Genomic DNA, 7,866 nt, shown 5'->3' with positions numbered 1-7,866 from the left:
ATCAAGGAATGGTCAGGCATGGAACTCAAAGACACGCTCAGGAAAGCTGAAGACCGGAAGGAGTGGAGGAAGCGGGGGGTCAAATCTTCAAAAGCGCCCAGACGGACATCCAGTCTACGGGATAGATGAAGGTGAAGGTAAAGGATCAACATTTCTCCCCCGGTATCGATGTCTGAATCTTTGAGCTACCTTGATTACTTTGTAGCAGTGTTGGGGTCTAATATCATTTATTGACATGATACTGCTCACTTGAATAGGAATAGCACCCCCTTGCGAGCACAGATCAACTGCTGTTCATAACCTGTTCGGGTTCGTTCAGTCTGGAGTTTTAGGTTTTTAAAATTTCGAAGACCCCTCAGCTCTCATTCTAAAGTCGAATTAAACGAAGAAAACAGTCGCCTCCTCCACCGGAAGAGGTTTTTTTTGTCAGTGTAAGCATTCTTTAAAAAGTGTTCTCTAGAAATTTGAATTCTAATTTATTATAAAAACTTGTTAGTTTTACTTAGATTTTTTTCCACACAAGTAGGGTAACTCTGTTCGCAAACGGTGCGCTATTCCGAAGAGGACACCACCGGATTTTGAGGACACTTTTTTAATGGGCTCAAAGAGAAGAGTGAACTATCTTGTTATGTACTATCCTTGATTTCCCTACGGGGATCGATAAAGTTAAGTTTCTTTTTTTAATTTTATTTATTTCGTTTGTACCTGTAGCCTTCTTATTTTTTCAACCACCCTCATTGAAACATAATAATATAATGTTTGAATGCTTTCTACAGTTTTAATCAAGAACTCCAACCAAAGTATAGGAGGCAACCCACGGAACAGAGAAGTTTGAACCCCCCACCCCCACCCCTTTCACACCTCAACTCAAAAGGGGAATTTCGAAATCCTAAAATAGATTGACTGACACCAAAGATTCTCTAGACCTCGTTGGGAAATGGGAGCGCACAGCAGCTCACAGGTCGAATTTTTTTTTAAAGTGCACTGAATAAAAACCTATTTTTCAAGGTCTAACATGATGGCGTTTTTGTGTGGTGGTTAAAGCGGTTTGCTGTTGCACACAGTAAACCAGATTTTGATTCCCGAGTGGACAGAAATGTTTATAATCGAGTATCTCGGTCTTTCTGCTGGGATGTTGTATCCCTCTCAGATCGCAGTGGCCCTGAAACATAAAGTCGGAAGCCTGCCTCCTACGAAATCTAAATTGTGTCGATGGGGGTGCAAAATACTTAGATCTATATTGATTTTTTAAAGGATTTAACATCTGCATATGGAACCTGAGATCTCGATATTCAAAGTGAATCCATTTACCCCTTCCTTTCATATAATATTCCTGAAAAACCTCTCTTTTTCCTTCTAATAAAAACATTAATAAAGTTATAAAGTGATGCGCAGCCGGTTGGTAAATTTTTAATTTCCTTGCTCAAATACAAACATGGCGGAAGTTCGGATCAGACCGGTCTAAATTTGTTTCGCCTTACTTGGAATCTGAGCCTGTCCGCACTGTGTTATGAAAAGCTGTCGCAATCTTTGTCATATGGAAATATGCATGTCTGTCACTTATATAAGTTTAGAGAGTTATCAGCTGTTCACTGACTCTTTATATTTTTTATTTTTTCCATCTTGCTGGACCAATTGTTTCACAGTCAAGTATAAAATAAGGTGGGGATCGGGGTGTCTATACTTTACCCTTCCATCCTCTGTGCACTTCTCTGGTCTACTTGATCACGTTGGTCTTGAAAGTTGAGATCGAGTACAGTCGTACTGTTTGGATTTGGTAGAATCTTCAAGGATTTTCCTTCACTTGGCTCTGTCCCAAAGAAGACGCAAAACGAATTCGGAAGTCTCTTGTCGTAAATGACCTTACGATGTTTTAAGGGGCGTTGAACCTGAACAGGATCACAATAATACACGAAACGTTTAGGGTCTAAAAGTACAGGGGACATACAGCAAAACAATTTAATCGTAGTGCCAGAGTAAAGTAATCACTCCTCGTCCCTTGTGACGTCAACGCTAATTAAGTTGTGCTGAGCAGACATGTTACAGCAAACGTAAGACAATTTGTTGCACTTCTTCCACCTTCCTTAGAGGTGCATAATTAATTGTTTCGGCCACACTTACACTGTCCTCTTCTGTAATTTCTCTTGGTGGACAGCGGTCAGTCGAGGACAACAGGAGGTCATGACAAGACGGGAAAGTATGGCATAACATTAAGTGTTTCTTACTAGGAGAGTGGATACGGAACAAATCCTATCTCTAGCCTGAGCGATCTATGTCCTCGATTAACACCCCCCCCCCCCCCCAAACACACATAAACGAAGTAATCTATCTTCCCAGGAACGACACAATCTTTGCGGCAAGCAAGAACAAAAATCCCGCAGGAAACATGGCGTTATTGACTTGGGGGTGGGGTGAGGGTGGGGTTGGGGGCTCGTGGTCTAAGAGTACGGTGTTCGTCTGCCTCTAAGTCAATGGTTTCTGGGGTCGAATCCTACCAGCGATAAAATGTAGTTTTTTTTACTCTAAAATATTATCCTTTGTCTTCATTTCCTGTTCTCTTGTCCTGTTCTCTTGTCCTGTTCTGTTATCTGCTTTCATCTTTAATCTCCCCCCCCCCCTCGGCCATTTCTATTCTCCCACCCCAGACCTCATTCTGTACGTCTTTCTCCATTACTCTTGACTCTCTCTACTTCTACATCTGGCTTCTTCTTACTGCTGTCTTACAGCCCCACTCCTGATCTTATGGTAGGTAAGATCTAAAACCTTGCCTATCCGGATATATGGGGAAAAATAAAAAAGGCCCCGTGTGCACGTTGTGCACGTAAAAAATCCTTTGGTAGTCCTGAAATCCATAAGAGCAGGCTCCAGTCGTTACTGGGGAAAACATCAAAATCAATTCAAGTCAAAACTGAAAATGCTCTAGTAAGTAAAAGAAAATAAAGAGTACCTTCGAAATCAAAATGTGGTTCCCTGAAGGCAAGAGCCCCTACGAAGTAGGAAAAACGATTACATACGTAAAAATCAGGTGCACTTGAAAACCTGCAGTCGACTATCCTTGAAATATAGCAGAGGGAACGCTAAAAAGTAAAAGACATGACGTTATCAGAGGTGAAGAAATATAATAAGCAGGATGTCAATAGATGCCCTTAAGCCATCATGTTTGCACTTTCATGTTTTACCTCACACAGTTTTATGTTTTCTCAATACTACACATTGTTATTTCTCTCTTCTCTTCCCTATCCTGTCCACACAAGTAAATTTAACATACCACACCTCCCAACCCCCCCCCCCCCCCCCACACACACAAAAAAAAATCAAGAAAAAAAAACAAATTCCTTTCCTAACTAACACAGGGGAACAGGGGAATTAGAAATATGTCCTTTTAAAAACAAATTTCTTTGTGTATGTTATTGAAAAACTTCTTATTGATCAGAGACGGGGAAAATGACAATTTGCAGTGTTCAAGGACATTTATGCTTTGGATGTCACCAAACGTTGGTGGCCATTCTCTCGATGTTTTCACCTCTGACACCAGGCGACTCCCACCTCGTGCCATAAAAAATAGCTCTACTTCTATTCAAGTCAGACAGATTTTTTCATCCAGAGCAAGACAAATGGACATGCTTTAAGATGCATGATACCATTAGCTTCAAGTGCCGAAAAACTGACGAGCACCTGATTCCATCGTGTCGGGCAACTAGACACGAGTAATAATGAAAGAAGCTTCATGCTTAGCGAAACTGTTCAGGCAGGTAACTAATAGGGCATTTGTATGAAAGCTTAACGACAACTTGTGGGATTGGTTTGTTGGACTGTCTCGCTTTCCTTTCTAGGATGGTATCGTGATTACAAAAAAGGAAAAGATTAAAAAGAAAAGGAAAACACGTCTTAATTAATCATTCTCGTGGTTACTGTAGATCCTGAACCAGATAAACACGCTTATTGTTTTTAACAGACGAATACACGTTCCGTAATAGATCCGGCTGAAGGAAAGGTATAAATTGAACTGAGTCCCATGTCATTTTCCTTTGTTTCGTTTCGCCAAAAATCAAAATCCTCTCCCCGAAACTCTAAAACGGTTGAGAATAAAAGAAAAGAGTGACGCAAGCAAACATGTTATCATCGGTGGCTGTAAGCCTATTTGGGTTTCTCTGCTGTGAGTATAAGTGGCAAAAACAATAATATTATGACAAACTGAAGTGTGGGGGGTTACGTTTGATCTTGAACCATATCTTTCTTAATAGGAATAACGCAGACGAGATTGCTTCTTTGTTGGGGTGATCAGGAAATTATACGACTTGCCGATTAAGACAGGTTTTAGGTAATTAGGGTTAAGTTTTAGCTTAGTTTTAGAACGAGTTTTACGGCACTTTCATCCCAATTAGGTAATGTATCTGTCGAAGATTAGAAGCGTTGCTAGAGGGTAACATACTGAAAAAAAGAAGGACGAAAGATCAGGATGGTTGATGTTTGATAGGAAGGTAGGATCAAACCGCATTGGAACACCGCCAACCACCCACGCTGACTAGGGTAGACGACAAAATATATATATAAATACTATTTAAGGTTTCCATGAAGACGTTGTTGGGTTTGTTTTGTTTTGTTTAGTATTATTTTGTTTTTAGGATGAACAAAAGTTCATTTATTTATTTTAGTAAAAGAGAATGTAGCTATAACTTGTGTACTACTTGAGCATGCTGATGATATTATTATATTGGCTAAAGAATAGGGAGCATAGATGGTTGAGCAAGGGGAGGATGGAGATAGAGGTTGAATCAGGTTCAGATTGAATTCCTGTCGCGTTTACATTACATATAAATGAATACCGAAATGTATCATTTTACGAGCCATTTTTCGTTTCCGCTAAACAAAATCAGTTTTATGACATAAGGCTATGCAAACCGGTACAAAATCCTCTTGAACATTTGAACTTTACTCTGCACTGTGGTAAGTTGAGTTTGCTAACAGAGAAACTCGAACTAAGCTAAGCTGAGTTCACGTTTTCAGAAGAGTAGCATGCTCACGTGGGACGCTCAATGTAAAAATCAATCAGGAAACGACAAATGCAGTTTTTGGGACACCTGAATAGACACAAGGGTCTTGAACATCAAGCTGTCACAGGAAAAAATTAGGGCAAGCGAGGCAGGGGTAGGCCCAGAACAACATACTTAGGGAACCTAAACAAATGGGTGACGGGGAAATATCAGGGAAACAGCTTTTTTGAGAGCACCCGAGCAAAGGAATGGGTGGAAAACCATGATCGGCGGTGTCTGTCGCAGATCTGGCACTGGATGATGATGATGATGATGATGAGCATGCTGTCGTTACCCAAAAGATCTTTCAGTATTCAAATGCAATGCAAAATGTATGTAGTAGTCCACACTATGCAACCGCTATGGCTTCATCATTAAAGAATACTTATTGAGAGAGAGAGAGAGAGAGAGAGAGAGAGAGAGAGAGAGAGAGAAAGAGACAGAGCCAGAGACAGAAAGTGAGAGTGGATGCACTTATTGTGCTTTTTCTTCGTCCATGCAAGCATATCTTATGTACTGTGGTTCACCACCACACTATAGCTGACTTTAAAGGAACAGTTGCCAAGCCCCAGAGGAATTTTCCACAATGCCAGTGGCAGACACAGATATTCAGTTTCATTCAGACAGGAATGCATTAAAAACATACTCTTCCGTTTTGCGCGTTTAGCAACGGTCGATTATACCATGAATAAAAGCACTCACTATTATCAGCCCCGCAATATTAAAATGATACAGTATTAATTTACACTTTTTCATATATAGATGTCTGGGGAGTTGAAGAGAGTACAGAGATGACATGCATATACTCATACAGCGATAAGGGGAAAATGCTTGACTGTTCATTGGGACTACTTTGGCAAATAAAGGGAACTATTAGCAAACTAACGGTATGAGTTATGTGTATATATATATATCAATCATGACAAAACATTCCATTGTATTTTGTAAAGCCTTTTTCTTGTTTATGCACAGAGGCGTCCAAAAGAAACTTGAAAATATATCCACCCAGTCATCGTATTAAAACCTTGCACTACCTACTCAAGCAGCATACCGGTTTAATGTAGATTTATTCTGCATCTTCTGACACATTAACTTTTCATCTACGATAAGAGTCGCCCGAGATATATTGAGATTCAAAATTGACTTTAAATATTCATGCTTGTCAAAATTCTGTGAAATCAAAGAAACGTAAACGTGTGTTTGCGCTTGTTTTGGAGTGTATTAATATTGGTGAAATGGACATGTATTGTATATAAATGAATGGACATTTTTTGTGGACTATAAACGATATTTTACTTGGATACTTTGAGACAGATTACACAACAGAGCAGCCAGAAATAGAACACAAAACTTGGACTTAACATTACAATTTGCGCATTTAGAATTTCGTTCAGGAGATCTTGGTTTTATGTAGAGCATGAACCCTTTTGACGCGGACTGTATAAAACTTTGGACATAATTATTTGTCATTTCATCCTAAATGTCACAGAGTGTTGTAAATAAAGCGTTTTAAAAATGAGCAAAGACGCGTTTCTTCAGCAGCTTTTCATGGGGCTCCAAGTAATGTTATCTGTAAGATTTAATCCGTGCTTTTTACTGATGACCACTCTGTCGTTGGTATGATTAATTGCTTTTCCAAGATATGTCTCAAGGCGTAGGCCCTTTGAGAAGATGTTTTGTTTAGCATTATAAAGTTGTTTACTTGAATGATATCATGAGGGAAATAAAGATACAGCGTGACGTTTAGAAATTGTGCAATATGGTTATCTAAACAAAACCGTCCGTTGATCCTGACAAGTGGGATTTTGTTCATTCCGGCCAGGTCACCCCGTACCATGGCAGTTTCGTGGTTCCTTTTCCTCAGTGACAGATGATTATGTCCAAAATCCAACTGACACAATCCATGATAAAAAAAGGTTGGTGCTCTACATTAAACCAAATGTTTATGAACAAAATACTATTAACCACATTCTACATTCATTATATTTGTGATGTGACTGCTCTGTTTTCTAATGTGTCTTGAAATTCATTGCAGAGACAAATATATTTTTCTCCATTCATGTGAAATATATGCTATGCATGTCCATGCCACCATTGTTAAAACACTCCAACACAAGTTCGAACACGCTTTTACATTTCTTTGATTTCAGAGAATTACCAAGAAATGTGTTTTTTTTTTAAGTCAAGTTTGAGTGACCATATCTCGGCAACTCTTTTGTAAATGAAAAATGTATGTGTCAGATAATGCAGAATTGATTATTTAGCTTTAAATTGGAATGCTGCATGAGTGGGTAGAGGCTTTAATTCGATGACTGGGTGAATACATTTATAGCGTTTCATGTAGGCGCCACTGTGTTTACATGTTGGTTTTTAGAAATAATTCAAATGTGATTGTAGGTATTTTAACATCGACCGCGACAAAATTTAAAAAGTTTTTTAAGGGAAGGGGGGGGGGGTATATAATATAATGTGCTAAAAATAATTTATTATGTGAGTTATGGAGGGAGGTCATGATTTATCCTACTTGTGAAATTGCAAAGTTGGAATCACTTGTTCAAGTAAGTGTGTATGTTTTAGAGTGTACCCTCCTCTGCCTCAACCAAACCATCTTAATTTCCCTTTACCTCTAAGAATCTGTAACATTTCTCTAACAAGTAACATTTTCTTGATATCTCAGAGCAAATTTTGTTGAGGATCTTCCTTAGGGCTTGAGGGGCGAAGTGTTCATTTGCGGAGTTGACATGAGAGTAGAAACTGACAAGTGCGTTTGTGTGTCTCTCTTTCTTTCTCTTTCTCTTTCTCTCTCTCTCTCTCTCTCTCTCTCTCTCTCTCT

This window comes from Aplysia californica, unplaced genomic scaffold (assembly GCF_000002075.1).
Source record: "Aplysia californica isolate F4 #8 unplaced genomic scaffold, AplCal3.0 scaffold00678, whole genome shotgun sequence".
Lineage (NCBI taxonomy): Eukaryota > Metazoa > Mollusca > Gastropoda > Aplysiida > Aplysiidae > Aplysia > Aplysia californica.
This window is presented reverse-complemented; position numbering follows the sequence as displayed.